Source organism: Gymnogyps californianus, chromosome 3, assembly GCF_018139145.2.
Source record: "Gymnogyps californianus isolate 813 chromosome 3, ASM1813914v2, whole genome shotgun sequence".
Taxonomy (NCBI): Eukaryota; Metazoa; Chordata; class Aves; order Accipitriformes; family Cathartidae; genus Gymnogyps; species Gymnogyps californianus.
In genome coordinates this window covers 116049450-116069212 of record NC_059473.1, presented here as the reverse complement: position 1 = coordinate 116069212, position 19763 = coordinate 116049450, and positions in this window count along the sequence as shown.

Genomic DNA, 19763 nt, shown 5'->3' with positions numbered 1-19763 from the left:
TTTATTTTCTCTCCCCTGTCCAGCTGAGGAGGGGAGTGATAGAGCAGCTTTGGTGGGCACCTGGCTTCCAGCCAGGGTCAACCCACCACATCTTTTCTAGGAGCAATGCTAAAACCTGAAGTGAGCCACTGGATACACCTGAGAGGTTTTTTGTGATTAGTGATGTTTGTCTTCATATAAGCATAGACTATGAGACCCTTCTGCATCAGTGCATCCAGTCTTTTGCATCATCACCGAGTTTCTCCTTAAAATTAATTAAGTTTCTTGCAGCCTGACTCTTCTAAGTGCCCGTAAGATATTCTTATGCTTACTGACTTCGTTTGCAGAACTCTGTAACTATTGCACATTTTGTGTGGGATAGATGGTCTTTGCTTCAATTTTCAGTTTCTGGAGACATGTTGCTCTACTTTAGCTTCCATTAAAAAGCAGTGACTGTCCTCCCCATTGTATGAGAGGAAATAAAAAATATGAATAGTGAAGCAAACAGCATTCATTATTTTCTTGCTATCTCACACTTTTAAAGCTAATTGCATGATGTCTGAGAAGTTGACTCATGTTCATTGAACACTTGGACTTAAAAATGCACACAGCTACAGATACTTCCAACAGGCTAGTGTCTCTTTCTCTTTTATTAAGATCAATAAAAATTAGTCACCATGACTTTGTGTTAATGTTTGATTTCTAAACAAATGTCCATGCAGAAATCAGGTCCTCCACAGGGATTAGCTATTGTGAACCATCTTTCTTTCCTTTCATTTTAGATTACTTGTGTTCTGCCTTACAGCCAAAATGAAACCTAGTTTCTTTCCTTTGACCACATCTCAATGTGGATAGTACGCAGCACTAAGAGCTTTCCATTGCTGTGGTATATGCTGTTAATTGCTAACATATTCTGCCACATCATTTTTCACAGTATTGGAACTTTTTAACTATACCACAACTCAACAAATATTAACAGGACCAGACATGTCTTGGAAGATGGTACTGCTAGTATTTCCTTCCTCCTTTGGTTCCCACTGAGCAGATGTAAATCACTTTGGGACTGCATTTCAGTTCTGAAACCTGTTTCAGTTTTGCTCAAACCTAATTGGAGGTCATGTGGAGTTTTCTTTCTTTCTTTCTCAAAAACAACAAAAAAAGCAGTCTTTGAGCTTTAATTACCAAGAAGCTCTCCCCCACAGAATCCACTTAGGCAGATATATTGTAGGAAATCCATGAAAAAACACAGCCCCCAGTTTTTACCGAGAAATTAGACAAAATTGTAACTGGCAAATACTTAACCTCTCAAGACCCTGACCACATGTCCTGCTCATGTTCCCTTTGGCAGTTTCTCTTTCAAGCTCTCTTCAGGACCTGGGCTGTCTTGGGTGATGCAATCTGTGCTGAGCCTTCATAGTAGGGCATGATCCTCAGTAGGGCCCTTGAGTACTCTGAAGATTCAAACAAATGATTAATAAAGAGCAGATCCCAGGCTGTAAATTGCATTTCATTCACACCATTCAGATCTTGCCCCAACAAAAGGAGCTTGTCTACATTCATTTGGTGCAAAATGAGGGATGGACTCAGGTTTCATGAGTCTAAAACCAGAGTTTTCTTCCTCCATTGGGGAATCTAAGTTTTCTTTTGAATAGAAATTTAGATTAAATAAAAAATACATTGCTGCTTTCACAGCCTTCTTGGCTGGGAGTCAGGGACTCCTCTCTGTAATTCTGGTTTATTCTACTTATTCTTTGCAGGTGGTTTCTGAACATTTATGTTGCCCTGGGCAAGTGACTGAATATAAGTCTATTTTCCCAAACACAAAATGAGAATAGTACTGTTTGTGACATCTGACCAACGGTATTGGGCAGCCTAACATCTGAACCAGCTCATAACATTTATATAATACAAAGTAAATAAATATTTTGCTACTTGATGTGACTTGAAATAGGATTTTCATTCTATTTCCTATTTCATTGAGAACATAAAAATACATGTAAATAATACATTTCTTGTTATTAGTTGAATTAGTTTCTTAACCAGAGACAAAAGACTAGGGCAAAAACAAACAAACAAACAAACAAACAAACAGTCCAATACAGTCTCTGCTGCCTCAGGAAAACCGACTTTGACCCATTTCCTAATTTTCCTCTAAAAAAGCTGTTACAGAGCATCAATGCTTTGGAAGAATAGGGGAAAGGCAACTAACTTGACAGAGAGAGAGGGATTCATATTCATTTTTTTCATGTAGAAATGTGTTATTTAACAGTCAAATAATTCCTCATCCTTTGAAACACGTAAGTAATGACTTTACAGTGATCCAAACTCACTTTTCCTCAGTCTGCGTGTAGAACCAGCTTCATTCTCTTGTGTCTGTTCAGGGCCTTGGAAGATGACTTTTGTTCAAACAGAGCAGTACACATTGCCAGTGCCCTAATTTTATCACTGCTAATATAGAAGTGTGGGATATTAGCATCTGTATAACACTGTACTGGGTTGTGTCACTGCAATATTAGGGTATGTAACCAGTATCAAATTGCTTGGATGTAGGGACTTTTCTGGGGGCTGTGGGGTTTTAGACACTTGTAAATAAAAAAAAAAAAATTTTTTTTGAGGCTAGTGTCAGCTTACAATGTAATGTTTTCAAGCATTGGGCAATCTCATCCAAAAGGAGAGCTTAAATTCTTTCAACAGCATTGCTAAGCTGCATAATACAACACCTTTTTGTAATGTGTTTCCAAAAGCTAAGTATTGCTTGCTGTGCAACTTTAGGCAGCAAAGAAGATTTTTGTTTGTTGTATAAAGCTGGCTTTTAAAAACAGAGCTGGTCGGAAAACAAGACTTTTTTCAGGAAAAAAATTTCAAGGTTTTCACATTCATTTTTATTCTGATGCAGAAGGAAACCAAGGCATGCAAATTTTTTCTTTTTTTTTCTTTTCCCCCAAATCAGAGCGGGCCACCAGAATAATTGACAGCATTGCAATTCAAGTATTTAGCTAGAATTAAAGAAAAAAATCCTGTACTGAACTGAGGCACTGGCTTTTGCAGTGTAGATCTCATAGACCTCATACTAGATTTGAACACACAATTCACCCTTGACAAGGTAGAGCCTGCCAATGAAAATTACTTGGAAATAATAAGCATCTTCTTGTGAAGTTTCAAGTTTGACAAATCACTGTTCATAAGAAAAAGAAAAAAATATCAGCTCCATTCCCTGCTTTGCAAGATTATACATAAAGAAGAATGCATAATAATACTATTTTTTAAATAAATTACACTGAGGTCGAATTTAGAGACTCAGGGTGAAGATTCAGCTTTTAATATTGTACTTATTTGCAACACATGGGGACAAAATGTTACCATAGCAAATTTCACCAGCACTTTTGAGTGGATGAAGTAGATAGACACAATATAACCCTTCTGCTTATCATCTCCATAAAACTGAATTTAACCTTTAAAAAGCTAAAAAACTAGTTCATACATTCAGCTGCAGTAAATTCCTTTAGCTCCATCTTAATTTTCAGGGCTGGCAATACAATGCTTGTGGATATGTTTACATAGAAATAACCTCAGGACAATCTTCCACACCAGATTTTTTGGTGCAGAAAATGAGTAAATACGGGCTGATGCAGAAGTGGAGCACACAGGACCCAAAGTGCATGAAGACACCTGGGGACCACTACATTGCCAGGAAGACTCAGAGGAGTGGCAGCCTGTAAGCTACCTCCCAAAGAGCTGAGTAGGCACGAGGTGCGCAGCAGGTTGGCAGATACAGATTCATCCTTCCATAGCAATGTAGCCCAGCGGAAAAGACTCAAGTCCTTTTGTTTGAGAGTGGCGTTGCTATATGAGTGCAGAAACACAGATGGCTTTACTGCTAATGATCCCAGTGCAAAAGCAAAGAAACATGAAATGGGCTTATTTGGTGGCGTTCCAATGAGAAGACAGAAATACCAGCGTTTGCCAAGTGGGAAGGATGAAGTCAGCAGAGACAGTATTTTGTTTCTAACTTTAGAAGGTACTGCAAACAATGGAAAGAGAGAAGGGGGTTGGCTTTTATTTTAAAAAGAAAACTCTTTAGCATGCAGTTTACACTATCGTAGCATTTGCACTTAACATAGGCCAGCTTTATTTTATTTATTTTTACATGTTTGCTCAATTTCAGATGGGGTAAGTGAGCCCTTAAAAATATATCCTCTAGGTTCATGATATACATCAGAGCTGTATAAATCTCCTAGGAGACTTAAACAAAGAGAACCTAAAAAAGATGTTCCTTATTTTGCTGTAGTTCTGCCCATGATTAATGGAAGCCTCTGATGATGACTGCAACTCAGTATATTTCTTGGCACTGTCACTGTGTTTTCCTTTCTTCTCAGCTGGGTCAAGTCACAGTGACTATAAAAAGTAGAAGCACAAGGTTTTTCTTGACAGTTCAGTAATATAAAAGAGGGCCTGCTGCTGTACAGGGTGTTGTTTTGTACATAACTGTGAGTGTTTGTGAGGACATCGTAGAGAGTAGAACACGATAAATAGCAAAGAGAGAAAGGATTCAGATGAACTTTTGCAAAAGCAACTCTGCCCGATTTCCATGCCGGCAACCCTTTCTATGAATGGCTCTTTGTACCAATACATTAGCAAAAGAGGTCTCTATTTTGCTTTTCAGGTTTACAATCACCCAGTTTCTATTCCGGCTGCAGGATTCGGGATGCCTACTGTCCATATGAAGTCAAGCATGCTGAGTACAGTTTAGGCAGCATAGCTGCTGTGGTGTTTCAACCGCGACAAGTTTTGCAGATTTTCTACTGTCCTGAGCTGTTAGAGCCTGGCTTCAGTCTTGGTATCTTCCATTGCCCAGGTGAGACCTCCTGGTCAGCTCACTTGAGAAGTAATGAATATTTTACCTCAGAAGCTACAGAGGAAAGGCCATATATGAAAAACTATATGCATAATTTCAGCAAGCAATATTTGACGTAGACTTTGCTAACTTTCATGGAGCTTTGCTAACTTATACCAGCTAATTTGCTTGAAATTTTGCAGAAAACTTTTTTAATGCCCTGTACTTTAGTGCTTTTTGGTGCTTTAGCTTTGCTGCAGGACACGTTGTGTATACAGTGACCATCAAGGACTAAAGTGTGAACTAACTTATGTCTTCAGGCCCCATATAACTTCAGGAAAAAAGAATTAAACCATGAAGAAAACAACAACTTTTACAGATTTCTCCTCATGTTTGAAAATTTACTTAAGAAAAAATGATTGTGGCTCATGGGTGGCTCAGGCCGTTGAAATGATACAGAGGTTCTTTTAGCTTGATGAATAAGAGCCACCAGCATGTCCTTTCAGTACAGCCCACGTACCTGAGAATTTTCAGGAAGTCCTAAATCACTCAAGTCTGTTCTCTTCCTGGACCTCAGAGCTCTTACATGTGCTCATGTTTTGCAGAGACAGAAGGCTGCGAGTCAGTGCATCTAACACTGTTTTATTGCATGGCAATTTAGCTAAATCTTGAAGGCTTCTTGCATACATAGCACCTTACTATCACTTCATTCCTTCAAGGACACCCCAGATACACTTACTCTTGTAACCTGAAAAGTGTGCTCTGACCTGGATGGTAACGGGCGTGTCTGGGACCCCCCGGAATGTTAAACTCCTGTAGCCTTCAAAGCAAGGTTACGCCCACAGTGGCTATTAGGAATGGTCCCTGGTTTGTCCAAACCCTCAAGCTGTACCCAGGAATTATTTGGGATGGTCCTGGTTGGCCTGTGCCTAAACTGTGCTTAAACTGTGCCATTGACTATTCTAAGGATTAAGCAACATTAGTGATAAAGATGCAATACCCTGCCCATCACCTCACACTGTTTAATTTACAGCCACAGCCTTTGAATCTTACTCAGATCCTCTTATACTTTTTTCCTCCTCAAATCAAGAGGAAAAAAACCCAAAACCATACATGTTCTATATGACAGCTGCAGACTGGATTGTGTGAAAAAGAGAGGTGTGCCAGACATCAGTTAACCAAAAAGTCACTGCCGCATTTGTTCTGAAACTAAACTCATTAGGAAGTTTCATATGACAAGTACCACCATGAACACACAGCTTCGTTCTCACACCCAGTTCCTTCGCATTAAAAAGGGGGAGGGGGTGGTTTAAACATTTCCCTTTGCCTTAGCCACTTTGAGTATAGGTAATCCATTTATCATTGTCATTACAACAAGATTTATTTCACAAATATCTGATAACTCTGTATTTAAACACAAATTGCTAAAGTAAGTGTTAGCTTCTTGTGTGTTAAAAATTTATGCCCATGCTTGAGTGCTTTATTAAACAAGTGCCATTTTTTATTTCTTTACCAATGACATTTTTGATAAAATGCATATTTGTCTGTATCTCTATATATGTATATATAATATTTCATATGGCCCAGTTCTGTTGCCTGTTGATTTGGTTGAACTGCCTTAACGCACGTTTACCCTACTAGATAATAAAGAACTAGCTGGTGAGCAAGCTGTCATTTCATGGAGAACATCAGCGATGTCCTGTGTCTTCTAAATACAGAGATGTTTAGTTCAGTTTATGGAAGCACCAGCTTTTATAATTGCAAGAAAGATGATAGTCACCCTTTTATATTTTATGTTAAAAGATTCTTCTAAGTCTTTTCTCATGACAAACCAATGGCTTGGAAAAAAAGTCTCCTTTTTTAAACAGAACATGATAAACAAACGGCTGTTTTTAAATTTAGACAGCCTTGGGGTAGATGTGAGAATAAGCTGTGAATTAAGCATCCCTTGACAGATGGAAGTTTGTAAAGTGAGAAAAACCAGACTGACCTTTAGTGTGGTGCTGACAAGTGAAGGATTACACCATCTTTGGTATTAGGAGCCACATGTTATGTGTACCTCATCAGAGGGGCATATGTACACAGGAAACCCACTGTTCCCTGCCATTTATTAATAGTAATACTTGCCGCAGTCAAAATATTTGGTACATTTAACGCTTTGAAGGATTAAGGAGCCATTCCCATTAATACTGAACACAGGAAATTACTAACTCTCAGGACAACACCAGGTACCACAGATGCCAGGTTTTTTGTGAAAACTCTGGTTGTGTGATTTGGTCTGGCTTGTGGCTCCAGTTATACACCTGTGTGTGAGGGCACAGCAGGGACGGGGGCTCCCTGGGGTGGGGACCGGGAGCGATGGGGGCTCCCTGAAGCAGCAGGGCAGGACCTGGCAGCCCATCCCATCCCAACCCCCATCCAGGAGCAGGGCAGCTGGGGGGCACTGGGACTGGTGGGAGTGGGAGACCAGCAGTGCTGCAGCATCGCTGGGGCAGGGGCTGATGACCCCAGGGAGGATGAAATGGGGTCCTGGGCTGTGGGCAGGGTGGAGGGAGGCCCTGGTGAGGGGGCCAGGTCACAGATGATCACTGCTGGTGTAAGTTAAGAAAATATTATTATCTTTCTGTAACAAGGAGGACAAGGATTTTTTTTTTTTTTTTGGTCATGACAGTCCTGTCTTTGGACAATGTATGAAACTGTATGGTTTAAACACTGATGTTTAAAAGCATTGGGAATATAGGCACTATGGAGCCCTCTGTAAACAAATGTGCACACACTCTTGAGAGTGTGCATCTGAAAAAAAATCACACGTGTGGCGTGGCCTGTGCCTCCCTTCAACCTGGTGGGTCAGATCCACACAGTCTGCCACAGTTCCTATCTCAGAGAAATGTGTCTCCTCTTTGAAGAGGTTCATGTTTCTAAAAGGATCGAAGGCTCCTACTGCAGTCCCAGTAGCTTCCTTTCAGAGGCACAAAAAGACATAAAAACTAGCATGAACAAATCTGATTTTTCTTAAATTTCAAGTAAAGTTTAATTCTTAAACCTGAAAAGAATTCTTGAATAGCTCCATTTTTAGGAAAAAGTTTTAGTACAGCATTAGAGAGAAGTCCTCTGAAAGGTCAGCAGTAACATTCCCTAAGGTATTAATGAGAGGAAAAGCAATACTTCCAAGATATTCCTTCTCATTTTAGCAATACTTTTTCCCATCAAAAACTTTTCCCCTTCAAATCTCTCCTTCACTTACTTTACTTATTATGCTGAATTTTCTTTCACATTTCCAATCTCCTTTTACATGCAAAGACTTTTCATGTATCTTTGCATCTAAGTGGACTTGAGTGTTGCAGCCCTAGGAGGCTGACAAGTTAGATTAGCAGAAAGTTTTACTGCCATGGCTACAATAAATTCCATTCTCATTTTAGAAGTGTCCCTCTGATCCAGGCATTTTTGCAATGATAGCTATGGGTATGGTGTTATAGAATGTTTATTGGCCCTATGAATTTTTTGGAGGGGACATTCTGTTTTTCAAGGAGAAATTGGAAACAGAGGTGTCAAGGGAAGATGCTCCTATTTGTTTCATTCAGTTGACATGAATGCAATAAGGATTCTCCATCCCAGCCTGCTTCCTCATAAGAAAGGGTTTTTGCTCTTGCAATTCACTATTTCCATCCTGAACCACTGTGGACATGTTCAGTTCTTTCATGCAGAGCCTTTTCTGTAAGCTTCTTCAGTATTTCAAAACCTCCTGTAATGCAAAATAATTTATCGTGAAAAATGGGTAGTGTTACTGCAGATGTAGTTATGGTGGTCTTTGGCCTGATATAAAGTGCTTTGGAGTGACTGTGTCACAGCTGCAACTGTCTTATTGCCATCAGAAGCTGCTGAGATATATGAATGTGTCAGATGTTCTCTAGGAAACCCAAGGACATTCAAAAATACTTGGGGATAAGCCATGATCGATGTCTTCTCTGGAGCCATCCCATTAAAATATAGGAAAAATCCATTTGGTCGTCTCAGGCAAGATTCAGTTTGAGACACTTAAATTCATCATTGGGGTTCAGTTCCCATTAAAGAGCCCTATCAATCAGTTCAGTTGCATAAATATAAGTGCCAAGTGCCATTTGAGATGTTTTAGGAAATCCAAGAAATTCTTACAGGGCTGGCAGATATGACACAGGACATACAGCGGACCTACAATCTTAAGGAGCTGCAGCTGGAAGCCGGTGGAAAATTTTAGGGCATATGAAATGGTACTAGACACCTATGCATAAGGAAATGAACCTTTCCCTTAAACTCAGGTGTCTACTTGTAGACATCTGTGGACGTTCTTGGTATGTAAGCTAGGACTTTAGTCAGTAGTCAACAGAGTCAGAGTCAATAGAGGTAATATAGTCAGAGGAGCTAAGAGAACAATTTGTCTGACCAGTGACTGAGGACTGGAGTAATTTGCCCACTGTTAGGCATCTAGTGCTGTTAAAATGTCTCAGGGCATCTAAGACATTAGCACAAATTAGTACACAGACACACTACCTACAGGTGACTAATACCTTTCTGGCATAGTGTCTGGAGGCCAGAGAGATGTGCTAGGGCATCCAAAATGACCCCGTATGTCTGCATTTAGACAAATGAATCACATTCTTCATGTCTGCTTCAGGATGAAATGAATAGCTCTCTAGCCTCCATTGATGGTGTCAACTAGATGTCCATGGAGATGCTTACACTGAGGTGTCTCAGCCTATAAGCTGAATTTTGCCCACCTTGTTTCTTTTACAGCTAACCTTGGATTTGTCTCTGAAGTTAATTTATTGCAATGTGGTTTTAAAAACTAAGATAAAAACCCATAAAAGAACACAAAATTTGAGTTTCCTTGGTGACTGGAGTAACGTGGCCTAAAATATTAGGGGTCTGTTTTTCTGTGCTTCTGCTCAGCATGATTTTGGTGAATGAAGGCTGCCAAGGGGCTGTCAAGTAGGGCTCCCTGCTATTTGGTTTTGTACTGGGGCTCGTGTGTTGCTCTGGTTTCCTCCTACTATTTTCGATTCTTGCAGGCCTGCATGTCAGATGAGCACAGCCAGCAGCGTTCTCTCCCTCCCTGTGACATTGTCCCTGTGCCAGGGCCAAACGAGGTAGGAGCAGGAGGTGGCAGCGCAGGAACCAAGGAACCATCTGTGCTGCCTTTGTGCACACTGAGGGCTCCCACACTGCGAGGAGCTCTCAGCTGGACACATCTGGCTGAAGTCCAGCTCCTTTGAATGGTTGCAGTAACTCACAGGAGTTGGAACACACTGGGGAATCTGGCCCAAGCTGCTCAGGGTTTGTGGTTTAATGGGCTAAATTGGGCTAGGGAGTGAGTGCTTGCTCTAGCTGATTGCCTTATTCAAACCCATCATTTTAAACAGAAATACAGCTTCAATTAACACTTTTTTTTCTCCATTTAAATGGAAGTCCATCCCATACAAACCATGAAGACTTGTTGGCAAGCTAGCCTACATATGCTCCTTAGCCTAAGAGGACACTGCAATCAGAAAAAAACATATGAAACAACCTATAAATCCCTTTATGCCTTAAACGGTATTCAAACTTCCCCAGAATGTTAAGTTCTGTTCTGAACAAAGACCTCCAGGCTCTTGTATGTGAACATGACACTTTCCAGTTCTACCTCTAAGCCCCTTCTTCACCATGTGCCATTTTGCTCCAATGGGGTCTCATTCACTCTCATGGCTGCTGCTCTGCAGGAAAGAACACACCTATCTTGAGAAGCACCAGAAATAAGGAGGTTTTAGGACTTTGTGTCTTTTGGTCCTGGAATTACTAAGCCAGTTTCTGTTATTTTCTCCTACTGTCTGTCTCCAGTTTCCTCCAAATGCACTGCTTGGAAGAAAAGGAGAGCAGTGATCATTAACATGTGGCAAGGTAAAGCAAGTTGAGGTAACTTTGCTATAACTGTTTATTTATCACCAGGTTGAAGGGCAGATCTCTCAGCAGAAAATGTGGGAAAGATTTCTTTCCTCAATTCCAAATAAATTGGAGACTTTTGTTTCTTTCCTTGTGTCTGTTACACTCATTGTGGATGTAAGCAGCTGGCAACAATCCTCTAGCAAAAGGATGAGAGAGAATGAGTGAGACGTACAATTTAAACACACATATACGTCCAAAAATATTCACTCACTGCTCTATAAAGGAGAAGTACAATATGAGGGAGACAGAAGATGCTGGTGATGGTAAAGACTGTTTAAGATTTTATTGTGAATGAAACATGGAAACTATTTTGGATGAAGGACATAGTTATGTTCACTAAAGGCCATGGGGAAAAAATTAGCTCTGGTTCATGGTGTAGGTAGGCAGGGTTACCAAATTTCTCTCCAGGATTTCCTGCACGGAAATAATGCCCATGTGCTGCCCAGACAGTGTGTGGATATGCAGAAAATCTGATGTATTGGGAATGTATTGCATTTACTACACATGCACCAAGAGGTGCACACATCTGAATGTCTTGCATGTGATCTGGGGTTGAATTCCACCAGCACAGGAGAGTTGTCTGGCAGGTGGATTCTAGCAAGTCTCAGAAGCTTGAAATATCTCTCAGATGAATTTTTTGAGCAGAAAAAATTAGGCACCTCAAGGGAAATCCAGGTATACAGTAACCCCTGCACACATATGAGCCCCAAGAACAATAACATGCCAGCATCGATGGTATGTAAAGGCAGTAAATGAGAGCTTACAGGGATAAGTGAGCACAGCCAGTCCATGATCTGAGGGAAGAACAAGGCCTGAGTCTGCATTTGAGCCAGATGTAAGAACAACTTGTCTTCCTGAAACATTCAGAGGTCTCCCATTCAAAAACCTACATCTTTGCCCAAGGGAGAATAATTGCATCCTCAGGTAGAGTGGCTGCCAGCTGTAGTCGTGACCACTCAGAAATCAGCCTGCTTGAAGTTCTGCAAATGCCTGTCCTTAAAATCAGCTGTTATTGTGGCCTACCACTTTCTAACAGATACAGAGTTCATTTTTGTGCCTGTGGATGCTGTTTTAGGTCCAGATAGCAGAACCAATAGTGATGATTTCAAAAGGGAAGGGAGTTCCATGCAGAATTAATGTATAAAAGATGCACATACATGATTGTATAATTACATCCTGCCTTGCGTTCTGATTGCTAAGCATTCAGTATTCTTTACAGGAAATTAATAACTTTAAAAAGCAGCTGCTCCATCCACCAGCTTTAAAAAATAATATTGCTGTTGTAAACCATGGATTACTCTTTCTGATAGAGGTAATCCCCTTAAAATTGGCCATTCTGTAGTTTAACAAATTCATCTTTCCTTCAACGTATTTCGAGCTAAGAACCAAATGGTTAAATGTCCATAACCCACCTATAATTTTGGACAAAGTATTAAGAAATGTTGAGAAAATAAAGATACCTGCAAGTAGTTTTCCTTAGCCAAAACAATATAGTTTGGATGTTGGAGAGTTAAAGGCATATCCCAGCATATTCTGTCCTTCACATTAACTGTGTAAGGAATCATACATTAACAACCGCAGAAAAATCTCCCCATTTATATTTTAAAGCCTTATCACCAATGGGAATATTAGTTTTCCCATGTTCCAGTGTTTCACAGAGGCAAATTAGTCATTTAGTAGAGCTAAGTGGGAACTGTTCAGTAAAATGTTTTGTGTTGGAAAATGCTGGTTTGCCAAAACAGAATCTTTCCATGGGGGCAGCGAGAGGAACCAAGGTTAGAAATTCTGCTGAAACCCGCCTCGACTCTGAGAATCATCTGCCCTGTGATTGCAGCACTCAGCTGAGAAGCCTGAGTGCAATGTGTCTCCACTCACAGGCACATTGAGAGCAGGACCTCAAAGCTGGTTGTCGTGTGGATCAATAAAGAATCACCACTGTTGGGCTACCCAGAACGGTGTTCATGTGCCTTCTCCTTTCTGCATAACCGTTCTGTGAAAAACGTAATCTGGGAAGGTTTTAGATTTATCACACAGTGAAAGGAGGGTATTTCTTTACTTATTTTTCATCACAAAATTCCCTCATGGCAGGGTGACCCTATCTAGCTCTAGTAGCACTTATTGATTTTTGAGTAAGAATTACCCTTTGAGATTGCTCTTGGCCCTAACTTTTTGAAGGGAGAACTAATATATGGGTAAGAAAGTACAATTTCCTGGGATCTGGTTTCAGAGAGTTGCTCAGGTCTGCCATATGCTTTCATATTACTACTAAGGGAAATTCTATGCTAGTACAACTGATGGGAGTCTATGGTTTATTGCTCTCTGCAGGCGTCATGTTCTTGGTGGGAAATAGTAGGCAGTAGGATGGTATCTGGGCTCAAAAGTGCATTTATAAACTCAAACACGATGCTTATTTCTGCCGCATTTTGGTATACATAAGACTCATATCTGTCCTTATTTAAGCAAATGCTTCATACATTTTCATAGTATAGAGCCTTACAACAAAGGCCAACAACCAAGCCAGTGTAAGGATTTGGAAAGGTTAGTCAACGTTCCACTGTTATCGAATCTCTTTTCTTGAAAAGCTGTGTAAACAAATGCTATTTTGGAAACTCTCAGCAAATGTCTAAGATTTGCAGTTGTTCACATTTATTTTTATTTGACAGCCTCTCCTACATTATTGTTGTGTCTGATTCTTTTAAATGTTCAAACTTGCTTGTCAGGAACACTTCAGTTTGAAAATTTACTGCTTTTTGGCCTTTTAGACCCCTTAAATCCCTTACCTAAGTGCTCCTGAAGGCCATGACAAATAAGGCACAACCTTGGCTTTTGAGCATATTTGTGCAGTACAGCCATGATGCCAGAATGAAGAAAAAACCTGGTGGCTTTTCTGAACTGTCTTTAAAAGAATCACTCCAGGAAGAGACCTGCATAACTTTCTGATTGTTGAAGGCTTGGTGTGACAGTCAATGATTTATGGTGAAAATGATGATAGGACAAATTTTCCAAACAGTTCAGCAATGGTCTCACTTTATTCCCAGGAAATGTTATTATTGGCTGCACTGCTAAGTGCATTCAATACTGGGACTGATTCCTGGCCCCCAGTCCAAGTGGTGAAGGGTGGTTTGTGTCTATGTTGCTCAGAGTTAGCTCAGATTGTCTGCATCAATGCTATGTAGTACACGGTCCTGGACCTCTGCTAGGCCCCATGTGATTCCCCTGTGACCTCAAATCATAACAATCTTTTTGTGTGTGGTTCTTAATTCAGTTTGTAGTGTCAGGAATAGTGAGGACTGTGTTACAGCCTGACAGAACTGTGTTTTCTTAGCATGAAATGGAAAGTGTGAACTGAGCTATGGGGAGAGGGCATGTTTGAGGATGCAAAGCCTGGTAGAACATGTTAGAGGACTATGCAAGACGGACAGAGCCAGACCTGACTTCCTCCACATGACCTTTTGGGAGTGGTTCCCAAAGCTAACTGTCCCAACAACTGTATGAGGTTTTGTTTCCCCAGGACAATTGATTCACTTCAGAGGAGAACCTGTGAACAAATTAACATCACAATATGGGTCTGCAGGAGACAAGGATCAAGGAGTAAACTGGGGAATCAAACTAAATGATAATTTATTGACCCAGTGACCTCTGTGAGAGTTAGGCTGGGGCAATGCTGAGTAAATCTGAAAATCCTGCTTTATGTATTTTTACCAAGTTTGATATTTAAACCTTAGGTAAAAGCCAGTCTTCAGTCAGGTCACTGAGAACTTTGGTGAGGTGAAGGACCATGGGGCAGGGCCCTAAGAAAACAGCCTTGTGAAAATGAATTAACGAAAACATTTAAGGTTGGTCAGAAAACATCACTTTTCTATCCAGCTGATTTCAGAAACATGCTATGAATAATCTAGTTAAAAATACAGAGACATTTAAACACTCCTGATGGAAGCACAGAACATTTCCTGAAGATTAATGACTGTTTGGGAGGAGCTGTGGCCTGAAATTCAGCTGAGAGCCATTAGCCTCAGCTAGCCATCAATCCTCCAGAAAGGTTTGGTGCCAGAGTCATTATTACAATTAGGAGTTTAAAACGTACGGGTGTAGTGTATTTTCCATGTATGATGACGATGCCATTTTGACAGGACTCTTCTGGAGAATTCTGTATTTGGCTAGATGGATGGCTTGGGGTCTCTCAGGGGTATTCTAATAATTTAAAATAATTTAAAACCTCAATTATGCAGAACCCTGGAAGATCAGCTGTGAACATCAGACCCAGTCATGCAAACATGTCAAGCAAATAACACCTTGTAAAGAGAATGGCCACTTTGTCTCTGTCTCATCAGCTGGGCAGTGCTGGATGTTAGTGCTTTCATTCAGGTAGTAGTTAGCTTCAGCCTAATTAAAGAGCCAGGATCCAGCTGCTAATAATTGACTGAAGGAAAGCTGTATGGAGAAAATCAGATTTTGAGTTCTATGCTGGTAATGATTAAGGGGTTATTACTACACACAACAAAGTCAATGGTAGATGTTGTGTTAGAGTCAATGGAAGCAAGAATAAGCACTTGGTCTTTTTCATTAACATGGTACACAAAGTAGAATGGATCATATGTTTTCACAGTTCAACAGAAACTTTTCCATAATGGCTTTTGAACTATTTTAACCATACTGACAAAGCTCTATCTAGCTATTTTTTAGTCACGACTGTCACTTCTTACTTCAAAGATTTCATAAATAAGGCAAGATGGATTCATCCAACTTAACTTTCTGTATGTAGCAGGCTATTTGACTTTCTCCGGTTATCCTGATACTGAGCTAAAGGATGAGTCTTCAGCTAAAGTACATCTTACAGTTTTGTGCTATGAAGCTATCAAGAGATGGAAAATCTTCCACCTTTGTTGGTGTTTCCATTTATTTATTACCTCATTGTAAACATGTGTCCCCCCTGTTTCTAAACTGGACTGGTCTGGCTCCATCCACAAGCCTGTTTTTATAGCTGATAAGCCAGCTTTCCTTGGTAATTATTATTTGACATTTCTTCCCCAATCTTGCACTGTAATCAAGTTAACTTCTCATCTTACTGGTAGCCAGCAAAACCCAACTCCGTTAAACTCTGCATTGAGTCACTGGAGCTGCAGACAAAAGTAGAAGCACTTTATGCTGTAGAAATGTAATGGTCACATTAGCCATGTGGAAGTTTATACTCTGTTTATTTTCCATCAGGACAAGTGATCTTATTGGACTCCCTGCTTTCCAGGACAATGAAGGCAAGTTCTTCATTCCTTGTTCTTCAATGCATAACTTCATGTTTGGCTGTATTGAATATTTTGTTTAAGTATTTTGTTTAAATTGGCCCAGCTTCCTAATTGGTCCAGAATATTCTGTCATTAATTATTACTCTGCCAATCTGTGTGTCATCTGCTAATTTTATCAGTAGTAGAACTGGTCAGAAATGTTCCAGTTCAGCAATGTTTTGTCAAAAAATGCCGGTTCATGAATCTAAACTATTTATGTCTAAACATCCTGGGTTCAATGTACTTTTCCCAACAGGTTTTCCCTGAGACTGAGGACCCTGAAAACGGCTGGATTTTATAGACAACTGAAATCACTATCCCAGAAAATCGAGTAGTAAACGCTGTTTTTTAAAAGTATGTTTACTTTGGAGATTTGAGATCACTTTGGGACTGGTTTAAAGCTCATTAAAGTCAGTGGGAATCTATGTATTGACTTAATTTGCCATTGGAAAGGTCTTTTTTTGTGTAATGCTCAGTTTTAATTTTTTTTCTTTATAGACATCTAGTTTCTTCCTAGCAGAAAAGTTCCATACAAATAAAAGTAGACCATCAACAAAATCCCACAGCTACATTTGAAAATGATCTGCTTAATTGTGTAGTATTACAGAAGCCTATAAACTTCTTTGGCTTATTCCTAAGAAAAAAAGCTTCTCTTCTTTTCCTTCCTTTTTGTAACCTTCCCTTCTCACCCAAGCACACAAGTAGTGGTGAAGGAATATGAAAGAAGGGATGGGGAATGGGGTGTAAATGAAAACAAGGAACTAAATAAAGGCTTCCAGGTCTGTGCAGCCTTTCTTCTAAAGCTGATCTTGGAAAGCATCAAATTCACCATAAGTGGAGGAGAAGGAAAAGGAACTGAACAGGTTAGACGTGTTTTATCAATGCGGACTGCTAACAGTAAAATATTATGTTCTCTAAAGGGGAGCAGTATAATATTCTTAATCCAGATGACAGTATTTCTGACAAATCAGGTTGTCATTGGTGAGATGAAGGACAGGAAATCCTATCTTTAAGTTATTGGAAGGGTTGTAGTCTGGTTTCTTAGAAGTTTAAATGTGACTTCTAGGGCAACTCATTTTCCTGTTTTAAGTTTTCTACAACCTCATAATACTTTGTATAATTATACTCTGATGTTTTTAATATTTCATCATTTGACTGTTTGTTTATACTTCCTTCTTGCCAGTGAGAATGTGTTCAGCAACAGGTACAGCACTGTTAGTATTTTTATATCAATGTGTGATTCCTGTAGCAGAAGTATCCATGTGTGTGACGAGCAACAGGAGAATTCTATGCTCAGAAGAAATGTGAGAGTCATTTTCTCCCAATGAGAAACTGCAAGGGAAATGTGTCAAAATGAACACAAGAAAATTATCTGCCATAAACAGTCATCATTCCCGAGGGAGGGTGAGGGAAAAGGAGGGTGATCATGTTCTACTGTTAAAAAAGCTCACGCTACTTGTGAACGATCAACCTGCAAATCACAGTGGTTGCCACTTTTTATTAGCCCGTTCAGATAAGGGCTTATCCTCTCTAAAATGGTATGCACTACCAACTGGTTTGTAGTTCACAAGTTTCCTTGTACAATGGTGAGTGTAAATCTAGACAGCTATGGTAGCTCTGCATTCTCACTGCAGTCATTTTCCAGTTTGACAGGCTACGAGGGAGCATATAAAGCAGCAAAGGAAATGCAAGACATCTGTAACAAAACCAGTGAACATGCTATTGATTTGTTTCCCTTGCTGGTGTGGTCCTGGCATTGGTCTCTTTCTCCAGAGAAATGAGTTAAAGAAACAAGTCCAGTAGAGAACATGGAATTTTACTTCCATTCATCTTCCTTATTTTGCAAGCACCACATTCTGCAAATCCCATGCCAGTAAAGCTCTTGGATCAGTCCTCAAATTCTTCTGGATCCTTAAGGGAGGAGATGTCAGAGCTGGCCAAGAATCTAAGTGGAAACTGATGACAGAAGCTGACATTAATCAGCTCCACAGTATGTTCTGCCCAGCAGGTTTCTTCCAATAAATCAAAGGGCTTCAGATCCAAAGGGCATTTAACCATTAGAGAGCAAGTGTTCACTGTGGTCTGTAGCAGCTAAATATGATGAATTTAATATTGATTTTCACATATAACCCCATCCACATAGCGTGTTTGTGTGATTTTACACATAAATACACTGGAACAAATTCTCAGCTGGGGCAAGTCAGCAAAACTCCGCTGATTTTACTACTTTACATGAACTGAAGGTTTATTCCACAATATATGAATAGAATGAAATAGTTCTACATTTTTATTGTTTTTCTTTCTTTTTTTGCCCTGACAGTGATGGGAAACAAAAGCACCATCAAATTTGCAAAATTTCTGCCATTCTTGTGATAAGCTGTTTCCCTATGGTGAGCACAGAGAAGTCATTAAAGGAGAGAAAGTAAACAGAGTGCTGCACATAGGTCAAGATTGCTCAGCAGTGGGAGTATGAATCCATAGTTACTCACAGAGGTAAGTCTGGTGGCCTCAGCTGGGTTTCTTCTGTGAGTAACAAACAGCCATGAATGGCAAAAGGGTTTTAGCATTCTGAAAAGTCATTAAATTATTCTTTGATTTTTAGATTTTTTTGTGTGTGTTTTTTTGTTGTTGGTTTGTTTTTTTTTTTTAAATACAGATAGAAAATGTTTCTATAAATACATTAGCAACAAAAGGAGGGCTAAGGAGAATCTCCACCCTTTATTGCATGCAGGGGGACACATAGTGACAATGGATGAGGAAAAGGCTGAGGTACTTAATGCCTTCTTTGCCTCAGTCTTTAATAGTAAGACCAGTTGTTCTCGGGGCACCCAGCCTCCTGAGCTGGAAGACAGGGACGGGGAGCAGAATGAAGCCCCCATAATCCAAGGGAAAATGGTTAGCGACCTGCTACACCACTTAAACACACATAAGTCTGTGGGGCCGGATGGGATCCACCCAAGGGTACTGAGGGAGCTGGCGGAAGTGCTCACCAAGCCACTTTCCATCATTTATCAGCAGTCCTGGCTAACCGGGGAGGTCCCAGTTGACTGGAGATTAGCAAATGTGACACCTATCTACAAGAAGGGCCGGAAGGAGGATCTGGGGAACTACAGGCCTGTCAGGCTGACCTCGGTGCCGGGGAAGGTTATGGAGCAGATCATCTTGAGTGTCATCATGCAGCATGTACAGGACAACCAGGTGATCAGCCCAGTCAGCATGGGTTTATGAAAGGCAGGTCTTGCTTGACTAACCTGATCTCCTTCTATGACAAGGTGACCCGCTTAGTGGATGAGGGAAAGGCTGTGGATGTTGTTTACCTGGACTTTAGTAAAACCTTTGACATCGTTTCCCACAGCATTCTCCTGGAGAAACCGGCTGCTCATGGCTTGGACAGGTGCACTTTTTGCTAGGTAAAAAACTGGCTGGATGGCCGAGCCCAAAGAGTGGTGGTGAAGGGAGTTAAATCCAGTTGGTGACTGGTCACAAGTGATGTTCCCCAGGGCTCAGCAGTGGGGCCAGTTCTGTTTAATATCTTTATCAATGATCTGGACAAGGGGATTGAGTACACCCTCAGTAAGTTTGCAGACAACACCAAGTTGGGCGGGAGTGTTGATCTGCTTGAGGGTAGGAAGGAAGGGTCTACAGAGGGATCTGGACAGGCTGGATTGATGGGCCGAGAGCTATTGTATGAGGTTCAACAAGGCTAAGTGCCAGCT